Source organism: Pleurodeles waltl, chromosome 6, assembly GCF_031143425.1.
Source record: "Pleurodeles waltl isolate 20211129_DDA chromosome 6, aPleWal1.hap1.20221129, whole genome shotgun sequence".
NCBI classification, from domain to species: Eukaryota; Metazoa; Chordata; class Amphibia; order Caudata; family Salamandridae; genus Pleurodeles; species Pleurodeles waltl.
This window is the reverse complement of record NC_090445.1, coordinates 1,344,534,337-1,344,553,445: the sequence shown is the minus strand read 5'-3', so window position 1 is coordinate 1,344,553,445 and position 19,109 is coordinate 1,344,534,337.

The following is a 19,109-nucleotide window of genomic DNA, read 5'->3' as shown; positions in this document are numbered from 1 at the left end:
TTGAACTGGAGAACCCAGGAGATCTCCAGGTGCTGACACAAGTGCTATGGCTATCTGACCTCACTTCTCTGATGGTACAAAGCGAATGCTGTATTATTGATACAGCACTGACAGTTTTCCCACCCTGCCATTACATCACCTTGGTGTGCCCGGCATATAGCAAGGGCTGAGATTATTTTCTGCTGTCTTGTGTGTTCAGTCTGCACAGAAGAAAAACACTTCCCAGCTCAATTCATTGACAAGGGGAATGTTAAGTCTACTCCTAATCATTAAAAACTGCCATTCAACAATAAATTCACCCTGAATTTGTTTTTCACTGTTGGTTTACCAGTAGGTCTTCAGCAAAAGAGATCTTAAAAGCCAATTCAATCCTTTTGGACAGGGATGTGATAAATAAGCCTATTTAGTCACCTAGGAGCCATAAACTTTGCGACAATTTATGTCGATCTCAGTACAATGCCAATTCAGTTTCCATAAGAATTGTATTAATGGAGGCAAAATACAGTTAGAATGATTCATGAATTGGAGGGTAACAGCCAACATCTGATGGGATATGCTGGTAACTTGTATACTGTGGCTGCCATAACCAAAAATATAATTTAATTAATTAATAAATATTTGTGTCCCAATTTTAGTGCCCTTGCCCTCATTGTTTACTGGCAGATCGTGTGCTGTGATCATGTGCCCTGAAGGCAACAGCATGAAGACTGAGATGAAAACAGTCCAGTTCATTTTATACCACATCAATCAGAAGAGACATAAGTTAGTGTGAGGCCCAGAGAGCACATGCAAATGTACATATGACAGTGCCACTAGGTGGTGTGTATACTATACCACAGTGACATCATGTCGAAGGAAGGCACCAGACCGGTACAGGGGGAAAACATGTTGATTTTCAAGAATGGGCCACTTTCTTTATACATTTTCAATAATGCCAGTAGTGGGGTAAAATTAAAGTGACTTTTACTCAATCACAACCATTCTATTTGTTTGTCATATTACTGTTGTATTTTTGGATCTACCAATAGTGGCAGAGAATATTAGCATTAAGACTGTAACACCAGCAAGGCAGCCAGTGGTGGGAGCTAATAAGATTGCTAGGAGCTAGTTAAAAAAGTGCACTGCTGCAACAATTATTCAATCTTTTTGCCCCTATGTTGCTTGTATATTAGAACAGTGAAAAAGACCCTGGATATCATGAAACTGGACAAGGCTGGTCTTAATGCAATGCCTTTGGTCGATTACAATAAATTGGTAATTCAGCCTTGGCAGTACTGCCATTTCTATAGGTAAAAAAAGCAGGGGGGGATTCTTAATTTTACCCTTTCCATCCATTTAACCTAGCTCCACTTCGTTTATTGATAAAAGGAGGGCACATATAAGAGTTTTTTTTTAGAGTATTGTATATTTACATCCAGGCACGCAACGCCCATTGGGCTAAAAGAGCTTCAGACCCCCCACCCTCTATGTTGTGAGTCACAGCCCGAGCTGCAGCTTCAGCGGTGCCTGTCTCTGCCTTGACAGTGCACTGCCTGGGATGCAGGTATCAGACTCTGAGAAAACATTTTCTATTTTTGTAACAGACATGTTTAACATTCCCTTCTGCTGGAAAGTGCCTCAAAAGGAGGAATGAAGGTCATCAGTAGCAATAAAAAGCTAGTTTACAGACCACATGGTGGGAGCTTTCTCTGTGAACAGCAGGTGCTTTAGCAATTCTCATTGAGTCAGTGATTGGCCATTATCACTGTGATTAGGGAGGCATCATGTGCCCTTGAAAAGCAGTCCCTGTCAAAGCCAGCTTGGCCGTAATGGGCAAACTAGAGGCTGGAAGGGTAGTGGACAGACTGGAAGCTGGAAGGGAGGTTGGCTGCAATTTGTAACTTGAGGGGAGGGGTTGGAAGCAGTGCAGCAGTTTTAAAAGTACTGAAGAGTTCCTTGTATACCCAGCAGTTTCCAGGCAACAATAAAAGTGTAAAGATCACTCTAGTAAATAATGTACCTGCTGGTGCTGCTTTTGTGATAGTGCAGTTCATAAGTTGCAGTCATAATCTAGCACAGTGAGCTATGAACTGCCATCAAAGAGCCGAATGCAAACTGTGTGTTACAGGGAAAACTATGTTTTTTTCCAGAGTTTAGGTATTCTAATTTTGCTAAAAAGATTTTGTTTAGGTAGAAATACATTGTTATTAGTAAGGTCAGCCCTAGCCACTGTGTTACATTCTGAATCCTGAGTTGATGCTTCCCCAAGCCAAGCACTCTTAAAAAATGCCTGCCAGTATGGATGACATGTAAATCCTACTCCTTGTAGTCACCGTTGTCTTATATTACTTTTTTTATACACTGATTTACACACATAGAAGTCATTGTCTCTGTATGTGTGAGTGACGTAAAGTGCTCCAACACCTTACAGTGGTAAGAGATTTGCTATAAAGCAAATTAAATATATGTGAGAGAGGGAATATGGAGAGATGAGAGGTACTGTTAGAAGGCGATAGTGAGGGAATCACTGAAAAGCCCTAATTCAGATTGCTGTATCCTGGTGCTCTGTAAGGACATCATTTACTATGCTTTAAACACAAAGGCCTTATTTTTAACCTCAGTGGTCTTCAGACCGCCGAGGTACCGCCATGCTGAAGACCGCCAGTGCAGGCTGTTTTCCGCGCAGTGTATTATGACTGCTGGCAGCCCTGCGTCCTTTTACAGATGGAGAACCGCCAGCAGCCATACTGGCGGTCAGCGAGGAGGTGGACCTCTACCACCACATCATCAGAACACCGCCCACCGAATCAGGTTCCATGATTCGGTGTGGCGGTGTTCTGGTGACAGGGAGCTGGCGGCAGAGCAGCCCCCATTGATCCCGTTCCCTCCTGGAGGATCACTGGATCAGGTAAGGTGATCGTCCGTTAGGGGAGGGGGTGTTGTGTGTTGTGTGCGTGCATGGGGGTGTGTGTGAGTGTGTAGAGGGGGTGTGTGAGTGCATGTATGCATGCAGGGGGGTGTTGGGTGTGTGGAAAATGTGTGCATGTCTGTCTGTATGTATGTGTGCGTGTATGTCTGTGAGTATGTGTGTGTGTATTTCTGTTGGAATGTCTGTTTGTATGTGTGGTTGTAGTGTATGTGTGTGTGTGTAGGGGGGTGTGTGTCAATGTTGGAGGGAGTGGGGAGGGGGGTCCTGCCACCTTTGGGGAATGGTGGGGGGGGTCAGGGTGTGGGGGGAGGACTCAGGGGTGGTGGAGGGGTTGGGGGAGACCCCTATCAATGCCAGGGAAGGAATTCCCTGGCACTGATAGTGCCTACCACCATGGATTTTGTGGAAGTACAGAACCCTACGAAATCCATGGCAGTATGCAGGGTCGTGATAACGCTGGCGGTGTAGTGGCAGCTGCTGGTCTGCAGACCGAAGTCTCCAGCCCAGCGGCCGTTACCACCCTGGTGGTCGGAGTGGAGAAGTGGAGGTTTAGCATGGCAGTCACCGCCATGCTTGTAATGTCATTTGTTTTTCCGCCGGCCTGTTGGCGGCATTACCGCTATTTCTCCACCGACCGCCAGGGTTGTAATGAGGGCCTAAGACACTTTTATATAGAATAAAGAATGTGCTGTAGAGTGTAATATTTTTGCAATTTTTTTCCAGATTTTCTCAGGGAGGGGGACAAGCCCCACTGTAGTGGTCAGCCTCGCTCGTTATATACCCTGTGGAGGCTAGACTGATAAAATTTGCCTGGGCTGCTTTGGGTCCCCATTCCAGCCCTGACCCAATTCGCAATGTGACTGTTAGCCTGGTTCCTTCCAGTCAAAACAGGTACAAATGACAAATTATATTGTATGCAGGGCTACTAGAATTTTGTGATTTTGCGGCTGCAGCATTTATCGCATACCCATAGATTTACTGCATTCACCACATTTTCCATCGTCTGCTGCATAATCTGTGGATTTCAACAAAAATAACATTGGTTTCCAGCTCAAATGGTTCATATGTTACTAAATATGCAGCAACACTTGTTATCGGCCAGTGGAAGACCCTTTGAAAACCTTGACTGGTCACCTATTTGTTGCTTATTGCTTTATTCAGGTGCTATACTGGTACTAATGAGGTGCAACTAATGCTGAGGCAGTACTAATAAGTGTAGAAATGATAAAATAATGAGGCAATAGTGGTTCACATTATGCTGCATAATTTGCCTTTTCTTACTGCATAATTTACTCATCCCTGTCGCATAAGCTGGCCCTCCCCTGCCGCATAATTCTAGTAGCTCTAATTATATGTAATTTAAGGTATATAGTCCTTACTACCCTTGACAAGGAGGAGCAAGCGCCACATATATGCAATACAAGGGAAGAAAATGTTTTTTTTTTTTAATGGTATTGCAGTGATTCAGTGTCCTTCAAGCAGTCCAGAATTTTTCACCAACTGCATTTGGAATTCTGAGGTGCCTGTGTTTTTTCTTTTAAAAATTCCAAGTACTGGCTAAAAAGTCAAAACATGCAAAGTGATATTGTGATATATGGGTCAAGTCAGCAGTTACTTTTTTGGGTGGTTGTTGGCATCTGGCAATAGCAATTATAAGTGGTATCAGGGATTTTAAAAGATGGTCCTGTGGGCAGTCTCTGAGCAAAATGCTCCTGCCTGGCTGTTGTAGTACGGAAAAGAAGGCCAGTCATTGTCCAAGCGTTGATATTGCCTGTGAGCCTGTCAAGCAATATAGGTGTCAGGGTGATGGTTTGATATAACAGTGATTTAACAGTCATGCAGTTACTCCAACACTGCGTACAAAGGCAGCAGAGTAAAGCAGCATCTCACAGTGCTTCTCTCCCTTATTCTAGCTCAGTTTGGGTATGGCAGAACATATGCACTAGAGTAGGGACAAACATGGCTTGCCATATTCCATTGCGATCAAGGGATGCTGGGTGCTAACCTAACACACTCCACCTGAATGAATTCTGTGAGTATTTCTTGCCCTGGGTATTACTTAGCTTAACATGTAATGGACAGATAAGTGGATCTGCATGGCTCTGTGCACTGACAGCAACTGGAACTGCACCCATCAAAGCCCTCTAATGCAGCAGCTGGTGCCCACCCTGCCTTGTTCTACCTTACGCCAACTTCAATCTGGCAAATTAGTCCTTTCCATTAATGTGCCTTCTGCTGAGACACAGTACAGATACCTCTCATAGTTCAAATGTCTGAAAGACAAGGGTTTTGTAAAGCTCAAGCTTGGTTCCAGATTCAGCAGATCAGATTAACACAAGTGAGGGACTTTCTGAGGATGAGTGAGAATGCCATCTGGGTGAATACACTAAACCAGCCCCATTCCCCAATAAAGCAATGAAGTAGCATGAAGGCACAAAAACTTGGCTTTGAGAATGAATCATTCTTGGGCCATATTTATTTTCCTAAAGATACATAGCATTTTAAGATATTAACATATTTCAAAATATTTATAGCATGTAAATTGAACATTCATTTCAAATAAAGGCTAGACATTACATTGTCTGTCTGAAATTCTCAAAAGCATAGCTACCCATCTGGCTGGTACTTCAAGCTCCCCAAAAAAGTGTTTTGGTACTCCCAGATTTCCTCTATGTCCCCTACTTAATACTCAACAAGGTGAACTCATTCACTTTCTAATACCAGGGAAGCCCCCTTGGGTCAATCAGTAATTTGGACCCTAAACCATTCCAGACCACCCCAAAATCAGATAACCCTGACACCCTCAGAAGATGTACCCCGGTAACTGGCCATATCTTGGTCCCCTGTTGCTAGACCATCTCCTAAATAACCCCTAGGCATTGTTAAAGAAGCACTGATTGGCAGCCAAAATGTAGTTCTGGTGGCACCCAAACAGCAGCTGACTGCAGACCGCTGACCCACTACTCCTCTATGGTATAATAATTGGAGTGAAATCCAGACTTTATCTAACCTTATAGGGCTCCCATTTTCACAGGCTTCTTTGTCCGATCTCTTGCTCTTGCTGAAAGCTTGAAATTTCATATACAATGGCAAGACGTGCCATTGGCCACCACCTCCCTCCTCCCACTGGCCCCTGCCTAAATGTTTGTTGCACATGGAGCCTCGGTTTATTCATATTAGTTGTCTTTTGCTTTTCTACCCAGGTCCACTTTTTCCTTCCCATGTACTTTTACCACTCCATCCACAGGCAGTCAAGTAGGCTTCAGCACTGTGTGTACTTTCATACTACTCTCTGTCCCTGTAGTCACATTTTCCCTAGAACACTTCCTTTTTACCTGCTCCCAGGAATGCAAAACTAAGTTGGTTGCACTTCTAGAGATTCACTGGAATACCTAGAAGACATAGGTGATTTCCTGCACAAATATAATTAGTCCCTGCACATGCAGAGAGAATAGGTCTGTCATAAATCAGACCCCGACCTATTGAAGAGTGGAGCAGATTCACAGATAGAGTTGACCTTTTTTCCACAGTTTTGTAGGACACAAACTCGACTGGAAGGTAATGAGGAGCTTTACAAGAGCCCCAGTGACAGTACACAAGGTCACATTAATTTTTAAGGGATTGTCAGATTAAGACATTTTACCAGAATCGGGGGATGTTGAGCCGGTGCCAAGACTTGATTCTGATTTCTCGGTTACAAAGGTGGCAGCTCTGGCCGTGACAGTATAGCTGAATCTCTGCATTCATAGTCCGGACGTTTGCACAGATACAGCAGAGTTTATGCAAGGATGGAGCCGAGCTCCTCCAGATTTAATGTTGAGTTTCTTTTCAGACAGTTTATTTTTTGCACAGAGTCCCTCTATAAATAGAGCTGAGCCAATAGACACAGAGTCATGTTGATTCATATATTGTGTTGAGCCAGTTCACAGGCAGGTTAAGCCTTTTCAGCATTCATTTCTGCCATGTTAAAGTTGAACTTTTGTGGTGACTTAGATACCAGTCACCAGCTCCTAATCTGTGAGAGTAGTTAGGCCCAGATTTAAGAGGGCCTAGTGTCATTCCAATGCCACATTACCATCATTTTTTTATTCTAATATGGTGTTGGAAGGCCAAAAACACTGCACCACATTTACAAAGTAGTGCAATGCTTGCATTGCACCACTTTGTAACCCCTTGCGCCACATTATGCCTTCGCCTGCCAGGCTCATGTATGCAAGGGGAGCGTTCCGGCACTAGGGGGGCTGAAAAATGCCACAAAGAAATCTAAGAGATTTTGTTGCATCACTTTTATCTGCATTTTTAACGCCTGCTAAAAGTAGGCATTAAAGGGAGGCTCCCATTGGGTTCAATAGGCCTCTGGGTGCTTTGCAGGATTAGCCTCAAAAGTTTTACGCTTATCCTGCAAAGTGCCTGACTAGCGTAAAGAAAATGATGGTAGTACCCCTGACTACCGCTATGGTGTGCTGTATTTGAAATATGGCCACACATGGTGGCATTTGGGGGGCGCTAAGAGGTGCAAGAAAAGTGGCGCTGCACTAACTGCAGCACCGCTTTTTATAAATCGACCCCTTAGTGTCTTACATAGCCTGTCTCTGCAAGGATGTCAGGCAGTGAAGGTAGGAGGGGGGATGAGAGTGAAAAGAAAGGAACTGAGGAAATAAATTGTGAAAGAAGAGTGGCAGAGACAAGATAAAGAATAGTAACAGAGAATAGAAAGGACATGTAGGCCAATAAAGAGAGATGATAGACAGTAAAAATGAATGAGAGAAAAATGTGACTGAGATGGAAAGATGAGATAAAACACACACTTTCTTTCAAGCTAAGCACTGTGTGGCAGTGAATCTGCTGCACATGTAATATACTGTTATTTCCTGCTATTTTCACTCTGTGAACTTCTGACAATGGACATAACTGGTGCATTTGTCCTGCTTCTTCAGGACGTCATGTGCAATGCAGTCATTCGCTGTCAGTCTTGCTGCTACCACCTCCCTGGGCTTGATTGCAGTAGTTAAACCCCAAACTGAGTGGAAAGCTTGTGAGAGTAGGTCAACTTCAAGGATACAGGAAAAGGGATTTCCTTCAGCAGCAGGCGCCAGTCGTGGGTTCCTAAGCAGAAAAAGGGGGTCATTCTGACCTCAGCGGTAAAAGGCTCTTACCGCCGGTCAGAAGACTGCCATTCTACCGCCGTGGTAAACCGCCACGTTCATTCTGACCCACAACTGCCAAGCCGCCAAAAACCCGACATCCACGGAAGGCCGCCTCATCAGCGGGCAGCGATAAACTGGAGATGACCAAACCTCCACCGCCACGCCAACACAAACACGCCCATGCCATTACGACCCACGAATCCACGCTGCGGTCATTCAACCGCGGTATTCCATTGGCGGTACACACCGCTGCGGTCAAAATACACACCCAGCTCCAAAACACCGCCACATTGGACAATTTGAAATACACACACCTGATACACATACAAACACCACCCCCACACATCCAAGCAACTATAAAACACACACCCACATCACCCACAAACCCCCACTAGTTGGAAATCGGTGAGAAGGCGATAGAGAGAGAGAGAGAGAGAGCACAGCAATCGAAAACCCCAACACACACAGGAACCCAACATCATCAACCACACCACATCTACGCACACATCACCACACACCACCACTCACATCACCACAAACACCACCCCACACCTCATCCACACCACCCCATGGCACCCCAAAGACACCCCAGGTTTTCGGACCAAGAACTCAGGGTCATGGTGGAGGAAATTATAAGGGTAGAGCCCCAGCTCTTCGGCACACAGGTGCAACACACCACAATAGCCAGGAAGGCGGAGCTATGGCAGAGGATCGTCAACAGGGTCAACGCTGTGGGACAGCATCCCAGAAACCGGGAAGACATCCGAAAGCGCTGGAACGACCTACGGGGAAAGGTACGGTCGATGGTCTCAAGACACAACATCGCTGTGCAGAAGACTGGCGGCGGACCACCACCCACTCCTCCTGAATTCACAGCATGGGAGCAAGAGGTCTTTAACATCCTGCATCCTGCGGGCCTCACTGAAATAGGCGGAGGAATGGACTCTGGTAAGTCTAGTCTCAACTACTCCCCCCCCCAACCACCAGCATGCCAACCCACACCCCCACCCTCACCCCCAACCCCCCAGCACACATCCTCCCTGCCAATGTCTCACCAGCACCACCCACCCAACCCAAAACCAAACCCTGAATGCCAACACAAACCATGGACACCCATCACCTATGCATGACCACTGCACATACCCATCCCCCCACAAACCACCCTCACAACTCCTTCCACAAGGGAATGCCAGCACTGGGGGACAAGGGCACCCACAAATCGCACGCCATGGAACACACAGAAGCAATAACCATACTCTTTCACCCCTGCAGGGCCCGAACGCCAACACACCGGCCAGGAGGGTCCAGATATGTTCATCCCACCCCCAGAACAGGCCCCCAGGGAGGACAGCAGCTCTGTCGACCTAGAACCTGATGACCAGCCCGGACCATCGGGGACCTCTGGACAGTCGGTTCCCCACACACAGACACAGGCCACAGCAGACCTAACCCCCTCTGGGAATATCAGCACAGCTCCCACCCAGTGGGCCCATGCCTCTGTCTCCAGGACAGGTCAATCAGTGGTGTGTCCGCCACTACAGGGCACCCAGGCTGACCCAACACCCCAACAACAACAGGGACCTGGGGGCAGTGGTAGTGGGCACACCGACCAGGGGACAGAGGCCTGGGGAAACAGGGCAACTGGGAGGGCTGCAGTGCGACAGGGGGGGAGGACAGGCCCAGGGAACCGACTCTCAAGGAGGCCCTCACCACCATCATGGGAGCATACCACTGCTCCCAGGAGACGATGGCGACGGTACTGGCCAGGTTCCAGGAGATCCAGGCACAGCAGGAGGAACGGTGCATGGGGTACAGAGAGGAGCTCAGGAACATCGTCCTGGCCCTGAACCTAATAGTCACCACATTGCGGGACCATGTGGCACCCCAAAGGGCCCCTGTCACCAGCCCGGACCAGGAACAGCCTACCACCTCCGCCGGCGCTAGTGGACAGGAGGCCCCCACACAACGACGGGCCACCAGAACCCCACCTCCTGCTGAAGATCAACCACCCCGCAAGAGGAACCTGAGATCACAAAGGAAGACAGAGTAGGATGCCAAGACCCCCGCCAGCCTAAGATCCCCCCGGATGTCATTCCACTGTCCCACATCGTCACCCTGTCCAACCTTGACCTGCCCCTGCTCCATCCTTCCACAGGCATATGGACAATGCACCTGTGCGACCGAGAACTGGACTCTGCCATGGACATCACTCCACCCCCACCCATCACCGTTTTACTATCATGGACCTATATGTAGCACTTTAAATAAATCACTAATTGCACTTAAAACACTCAGGAGCCTGCTTGTATTCTTAACAAATGTATTACACATAACGGTTCAAAAATGTTCAGTTACATTGTGATGACAACATACCAATGTCAATGTGCTTTACTCCATGGGCGAACAAACCAGAAGTCACGCAGTGGGTCATACAGCTCTGAAAAGGCAAGGGAAAGTCACAATTCAGTTGAAAGGAACTGGGGGGAAACACAGAAAGTAGAGATGCAGGAGGCCAGAAGTAAATGTAAAACGGCGTGGGGGATTCTTACCTGGGTGCTACTGAAAATACTGTTGTATGACTGTGTCCCTGTTGTCCGTGTCGTCCCCGTCGTCTTCCTCCTCTTCACTCTCCACAGGCTCCACAGCTGCTACAACACCACCATCTGGACCATCCTCCTGCAGAAAAGGCACCTGGCGTCGCAATGCAAGATTGTGAAGCATACAGCAGGCCACGATGATCTGGCACACCTTCTTGGGTGAGTACATTAGGGATCCCCCTGTCATATGCAGGCACCTAAACCTGGCCTTCAGGAGGCCGAAGGTTCTTTCTATAATCCTCCTAGTTCACCCATGGGCCTCATTGTAGCGTTCCTCTGCCCTGGTCCGGGGATTCCTCACTGGGGTCAGTAGCCACGGCAGGTTGGGGTAACCAGAGTCACCTATTAGCCACACACGGTGTCTCTGTAGCTGTTCCATCACATAAGGGATGCTGCTATTTCGCATAACATACGCGTCATGCATGGACCCAGGGAACTTGGCATTTACATGGGAGATGTACTGGTCAGCCAAACAGACCACCTGGACATTCATCGAATGGTAACTTTTCCTGTTTCTGTACACCTGCTCATCGTCTTTTGGGGGTACTAAGGCCACATGGGTCCCATCAATGGCACCAATGATGTTGGGGATATGTCCAAGGGCATAGAAGTCACCCTTCACAGTGGCCAAATCACCCTCCTCAGGCAAAATAATGTAGCTCTGCATATATTTCGTCAGGGCAGACAACACTCTGGACAAAATCTTAGAAAACATAGGCTGAGACATCCCTGATGACATGGCCACTGTTGTCTGAAAAGACCCACTTGCCAAAAAAATGGAGGACTGACAGAACCTGCACCAGAGGGGGAATTCCTGTGGGTTGGCGGATGGGGGACATCAGTGCTGGCTCCAGCTGGGCACACAGTTCATGTATAGTGGCTCGGTCAAGTCGGTATCGAAGTATTATATGACGTTCCTCCATTGTCGACAGGTCCACCAGCGGTCGGTACACGGGAGGATTCATCCTTCTCCTCGCAAGTCCCAGCGGACGGTGCCTAGGGAGGACAACATGGAGCACAGAGTCAAGCAACCCACAGGTACGTAACTACAGCTTGCACAGTACACGATTCTCAATGCATTGAATGGCTTGTATGAGTGGCAATGCAAGGCCTAGGCCTATGTGACGCAGTAGAAATCAGGCCATGTGGGCCCTTGAAATGGCGGCTGCCTGACCTGAGAAGTGTGACAGTGGGATGTGAGGTCAATGCGCTGGCGTGACACACCATGGCGGTAGGCGGTCGAAGACCGCGGCGCCAAGCCGCATTGGTTAACATCGAACCCTATGGGTTTCACGAGCCAATGACTAGGTGCGCCAGCGGTCGCGGAACACACCGCGGCGGTACGCACCGCCGCGGGCGTGACCGCCATTTTCTATCTGGTTAATCACTCGAGACCTGATCATCCACAGGAGAGGACCTATACTGCAAGTGCTGCTGTGACCTCGGTCTGGGAGATACAATGGCTGCTGCGACTGGGGAAAGGGCCCCTGCCTTCACTACAGAAGAGTTGGAGAAACTTGTGGATGGGGTCCTGCCCCAGTAGGCGCGACTCTACGGTCCTCCAGACCAACAGGTAAGTACACTGTGTGCACGTTGAATGGGCTATGCCTGGGTTGTGTATGGTGGATGTAAGATGGTGGGGTGGGGAGACAATGACGAGTGCAAGGCACGACAGATGAGAGCATGTGCCACATGGCAAGGTTGGGGAGGGGGGGCCAATCGCATCTATCATGCGGAAAATTTATGATATTTCAATTTCCACCCTGTACATGTCAAATAGGTCAGCGCCCATCAGAAAGTCGACATTTGGCGTGCCATCGCCAAGGAAGTCTGGAACCTGGGGGTCCACAACAGACGGGGCACCCACTGCCGCAAGAGGTGGGAGGACATCCGCCGCGGGACCAGGAAGACCGCCGAGTCACTGCTGGGGATGGCCTCCCAACCTAGGAGGGGTGCCAGTCGTACCCTGACCCCCCTGATGTCCCGGATCCTGGCGGTGGCCTACCCCGATTTGGATGGGCGCGTGAGGACATCACAGCAGACACAAGGGGGTGAGTACCAGCACATTCAGCTATCTTTACGCGCAGTGGAGGTGCCTGGGTGGGGGAAGAGGGCTGTGGGTGACATTAGGCCAGGGCGCTTTCTGTAGTGTAGTCCTCTCCTTTAGCCATGTCCCTGTGCTCCCGCCCATCACCTCTGTAGGGTGACAAGTACAGCTATCCATGGTCCTGCATCACCCATGTGCACGTTTGTTGTCCCTAGACCTGTTGGCCTAGTCACAAGTACTGAGTAGTGTACCCCGATAGCGCGGCTTAGTGCATGAGGCTCCTGTGTCTGTCCTCTCCGCCAACGGTGTTGACAATGCATGCACTCAACCTGTTTTTATGTCTCCCCCCACCCTTTTTCTTTATCTTCTTGTGCATGTGTGCATTAGCATCATCAGGCAGAGGAGAATTGGCACAGGAGCACGAGGGAGCTGCAACTCACAAGGCCCCGGTGGGCCATGGCACAGACACCGAGGCCACCAGTGATACGGAGGGCGAGGGGAGCTTCACAACGGGGAGCCGTGGTGACACCAGCGACACCGACACGTCCTCGGATGGGAGCTCCCTAGCGGTGGCGGCAACATCCGTGCCCCCCGCCTCTACAGGTACAGCCGCCACCCAGCGCACCAGCTCCGCCCTCCCAGCAGCCCCTCAGCCTTCGCTCCGTGCCCGCTCGCCCAAGAAGGCGGGCGTCTCCTTTGCCCCAGGCACCTCAGGCCCTGCCCCTGTTACCCCCTGCTGCCCTCAGTGAGGAGGTCATTGACCTCCTACAGACCATCATTGTTGGGCAGTCTACCCTTTTGAATGCCATCCAGGGGGTAGAGAGGGAGGTGCATCGTAGTAATGCATACCTGGAGGGCATTCATTCGGGTCAGGCTGCCCATCAACGATCGTTCAATGCTCTGACCTCAGCACTGACGGCAGCCATTGTCCCTGTTTCCAGCCTCCCTCTTCTAACTGCCTCCAGCCTGTCTCTGTCTCCTGTTCCTCTGCCTATCCCACCCACACCATCAGACCAGCCTGCACACACCTCAACACCCAAGGGCAGCTCATCTAGACATAAGCACCACAGATCACACAAACATTCACCCAAGCAACACCCAGATGCAGACATGCCAACAGCCACTACCACCTCTGTGTCCCCCACCTCCTCGTCTCCCTCCTCCCTCCCTGTGACGTCTCTACTCACACCTGCATGCACACCACCAACAGCAAGTACTTCCATCACCAGCACACCCTCCAGTACAGTCCGCACACGTGCAGTCACCACCCCCACTGCCATTTACACGTCCCCTGTGTCCTCTCCCACTGTGTCTGTCACCCCCTCTTCCAAGACACACAAACGCAGGCAGCCACCCACCCAACAGCCAACCACCTCACGACAGCCTCCAGCCCATGCACCTTCACCCAAGGACAGCACACCTGACTCTCCTACAACCACCTCCTCTTCCTCCACTCCCATAACCACTACACCTACCCTTTACCCTGGTCCTAAAAAACTTTACCTCTCCACTCTTGACCTCTTTCCCTCACCTGACCCCCCCCCTCCATCTGCTAAGAGTCCCAAGAGCGCCTCAGCCACCCCCAGCCCGGCTTCAAGGGTCACCGTAGTGCATGGATTTTGGAGTCCCCCCTTTGCCAGCAGTGATACATCGGTCAGCAGCAAGGGGACAGCCAGCCCCCCCCCTGGAAAGAGGACCCGCAAAGTAAGGGGCCGCCGCGGGACGACTGACACGGCTGCCCCCAAGGACCAAAGTTCTGCCACTTCACCTGCCACAACATCCAGGGGAGGCAAGGGCCAGAGAGCCACATCGAAGGAGGGCAAGGGCAGCAGGGCTGAGAAGTCAGCCAGCAGGAGCGCGGACCAGGAGGGCCCCACAAGCCCCATCCCGGGTGTGAGGGAGGACACCCAAGGGCCCAGGAAACCCGTCACCGAAGGGTCCAGCAACTGCACGGTCGGAGGGCGACTGAGCAGGGAGTCGTGGCCAGGTCTGACTCCCTTGACTTACAGAACAAGCACCGCTGAACAGGGCCCCGCCGTCCAGAAAGGTACCGCTGAACAGGGCCCCGCCGTGCAGAAAGGCACCGCTGAACAGGGCCCCGCCGTCCAGAAAGGCACCGCTGAACAGGGCCCCGCCGTGCAGAAAGGCACCGCTGAACAGGGCCCCGCCATCCAGAAAGGCACCGCTGAACAGGGCCCCGCCGTGCAGAAAGGCACCGCTGAACAGGGCCCCGCCGTCCAGAAAGGCACCGCTGAACAGGGCCCCACCGTGCAGAAAAGCACCGCTGAACAGGGCCCCGCCGGGAGGAGCACCGCTGAACAGGGCACCGCCGGGAGGAGCACCGCTGAACAGGGGCCCTTCATCTCAAGCACCGCTCCGCTGGGCCCCGCCGTCTCAAGCACCGCTCCGCTGGGCCCTTCATCTCAAGCACCGCTCCGCTGGTCCCCGCCGTCTCAACCACCGCTCCGCTGGGCCCCGCCGTCTCAAGCACCGCTCCGCTGGGCCCTTCATCTCAAGCACCGCTCCGCTGGGCCCCGCCGTCTCAAGCACCGCTCCGCTGGGCCCTTCATCTCAAGCACCGCTCCGCTGGGCCCAGCCGTCTCAAGCACCGCTCCGCTGGGCCCTTCATCTCAAGCACCGCTCCGCTGGGCCCCGCCGTCTCAAGCACCGCTCCGCTGGGCCCTTCATCTCAAGCACCGCTCCGCTGGGCCCCGCCGTCTCAAGCACTGCTCCGCTGGGCCCTTCCTGTCAAGCACTGCTCCGCTGGGCCCTTCATCTCAAGCACCGCTCCGCTGGGCCCCGCCGTCTCAAGCACTGCTCCGCTGGGCCCCTTCCTGTCAAGCACCGCTCAGCTGGGCCCTGCCGTCTCAAGCACGGCTCCGCTGGGCCCCGCCGTCTCAAGCACCGCTGGCCCAATGACAGTGCCGGTTCTGTGTCGTGCTACTGTTCACGCTGCACTCGGGCCACCCTGCCTCCTCCATTGCCTATGGAGACTGTTATCCACTTGATGGACTGTGGCTTTGCACTCCCCAGGATATGACAGTGGGCAAGCCACCCACTGTAGAGACTTGAGAGACTGTGGCTTTGCACTCCCCAGGATATGACAGTGGGCAAGCCACCCACTTGTAGAGACTTGAGAGACTGTGGCTTTGCACTCCCCAGGATATGACAGTGGGCAAGCCACCCACTTGTGAGACTTGAGAGACTGTGGCTTTGCACTCCCCAGGATATGACAGTGGGCAAGCCACCCACTGTAGAGACTTGAGAGACTGAGGCTTTGCACTCCCCAGGATTGAACAGTGGGCATGGTGGCCCCTTCTTGGATCTGGCGTCGTGGACTCATGTGGCTGTGGTGCCTCCCCTTCCCTTCCCCCTGAGGTGCCTGTAGTTTTATCATCTGATGCCCCTGCAGTGTTCTCTTCAACGGACTCAGGTCTCCTGTGTGGGCTTTGCCCATGTGTTGATACACTTTGGCCCACGGACAGTTGAAATTTCAGTGACTGTGCTGGACTTATTGCCTCTATTTATCGGTTACGCAATGTTTACACTTGGATTTTTTTGATTCATTTTCCTATTTTACCATGACTTCAATGAACCTATTTTATACATAAATTTAGTTTCTCACTTTAATTATATCTTTTCGTTATTCCGGGGGGTTTGGGTGGGGTCACTTTGACTTGGTGCTCTGCATTGGTGTGTAGATAGTTGGGGGGTGGGTGTAATGCGTATGTGTGTGCCCGTAACCCTTCCTCCTCCTCCCCTCCCCTGTGTCGTAGGTGCGGTACTCACCGTTGTCGTCTGCGCCGGAGTTCGTACTCGTGGTAGATGAGCAGGTAGACGAGAGCAGGTAGGATGTTCAATTCGGGCTCCATGCTGTCCTCCGTCCTCGTGGAGTGTATAGAGATGAGCGTTTTCCCGTTCGTAGTCTGTTTCCGCCGTGTTTTTATCGGCGGTGCTCCCGCCCCGGAAAAGGTGGCGGGTTGGTGAGTTGTGATAGGGTGGGCGGTTCATTGTCTGCCGCCTGCCTGTTGGCGGTGACCGCCGCGCTGTTTGTGTGTCCCGCCGTGGCGGTCGGAGTGTTAAAGTTGCGGGCTCTGTTGGCGGTTCCCGCCAGGGTCAGAATTCCATTTTTTGGACCGCCAGCCTGGTGGCGGGTTGGCCGCCGCTTTATCACCGACCGCCAGGGTCAGAATGACCCCCAAAATGTCTAAGCACTCCCCTAGACTGCAAGCTATTCGTTTCATCTTCCTGCAAGAGATCATCTGCATCTGTTCAGGCAGACAAACATGAGTTCCTTACTGGCTGGTGGTGCAGGTGGTGCCAGCTACCTGGAGCTAAAGCATTCCAGTAGGAAGAGGCAGTAGATTCACGGGCATGCTCACACCTCCCCACATACATGTGTCTATGCCCAGGTCTGCATCTGGTTATTCACATATCACTCATTCTAATCCTGCAGCATCGTGTCTTGTGCTGTTAAGGCTGACCGTAACAAGATTTAATGTAATTGTTACACAGCTTCAACTCCTTTATTAACATGGCTGACAATATTATTTACTAAAATGAATTTGTGGTGCAGCATACTCACATTTACATTTTGGCATCTTTAACCAACATTCTTTCATTCGGAGAAAAAGAAAATATGACTGGGTGCAAATTTGTCTGTGGCAGGTACCCATATTTTTGTGAAAGATATTTATCCTGCAACTCTCAAGCAGAAACTGACTTTATAGTTGTAATTTGCAATATTGGTGCTTTAATGTCAGAGCAGCACATAGCTATTTAACAAAGGATTGCAGTGCCAAAGACAAAAAAAAAATATCCATCATCTTTCTGTGCACTATTTTAAATGATAGAAAATATTCCAGTAAAAAAGGTACTCAACATCTGGACAATGATCTCTGATCACACTGATCGGTACAAAGGGGATCCATCAGTATTAAAAAGCATTACATTTTTTAGAATATTGTAAATATTTATGTTACATATCACATTATACTTTAACCTAGAGTACATATGCACATTGATAAACCTGAATATTAAAAGAGACAAAGGTAATCCCTCTGTAACACCTTCATACCAGAATAATTTGCTTTCAGTTTACTAGGCCTCACAAGGAACATAGCATAATGCCTATGGGAAAACATCAAAAGAATCTAAGGGGCATATTTATACTCTGTTTGCACCGAATTAGTGTCATTTTTTTTTACTCTAATTCGGTGCAAAACTAACTCCATATTTATACTTTGGTGCTAGACCCCTCTAGCACCAAATTTATGGAGTTAAAGTCATTTTTTGAAAGTGGAGACCTACTTTGCCTTAATGAGATGCAAGGTAGGCGTTCCTGTGCAAAAAATGACTCTATGGCCTTAACGCCATATTTAGGGGCATATTTATACTCTGCGGCATATTTATACTCTGTTTGCACCGAATTAGTGTCATTTTTTTTACTCTAATTCGGTGCAAATCTAACTCCATATTTATACTTTGGTGCTAGACCCATCTAGCACCAAGGCCCTGATTTAAACTTTTTTTGCGCCGCATTAACGTCATTTTATGACACAAAAGTGGCGCAAACTTACAAAATATTGGCCCTTATTTATACTTTTTGCTGCAAAACTGCACTAACTCAGTTTTGCACCAAATGGTTTAGCACCGGCTTGCACCATTTCTGTGCACCAGCCGGGCACCATATTTATGGAATGGTGCAAGCCGGTGCAAAGGGTAGGCTAGAGTTTTAAAAAATGACTTTAGTCGGGTGGAGCTGGCAGTATAGAAGAAGAGGGTTTAGCACCAAAAAATGGCTTTAGGCAGGTTAGAGTAAAAAAAAATGACTCTAACCAGATTAGCGTAATTTTATGGTGCTAAACCTACCATGCCACATGACTCCTGCCTTAGAAAAGGCAGGAGTCATGCCCACCACCCCAGTGGCCAGCACAGAGGACCTGGTCCCCTGGGCATGGCCATTGCACCATGTGCCATGTATGGGGGCCCATTTCAGGGCCCCCTATGGCACTTTCAAAAATAAAATGCACTTACCTGTACTTACCTGGGATGGGGTCCCCCATCCTCGCAGTCCCTCTAGTGTGGGTGGGGGTGCCCCTAGGGCCTACGGAGGGCACCTCTGGGCTAATTCCATGGTGTTCCACCATGAAATAGAGCCACAGGTCCCCTAACACCTGCCCTGGCCCTGGTCTTAAAAAATGGGGCAAAGCAAGCTTTGCCCCATTTTTTGACCCCTCCTCCCTCCCTTGCACCATTTTTACATGGGAGTATAAATATGGTGTTAAGGCCATAGAGTCATTTTTTTGCACAGGAACGCCTACCTTGCATCTCATTAAGGCAAGGTAGGTTTCCACTTCCAAAAAATGACTTTAACTCCATAAATTTGGTGCTAGACGAGTCTAGCACCA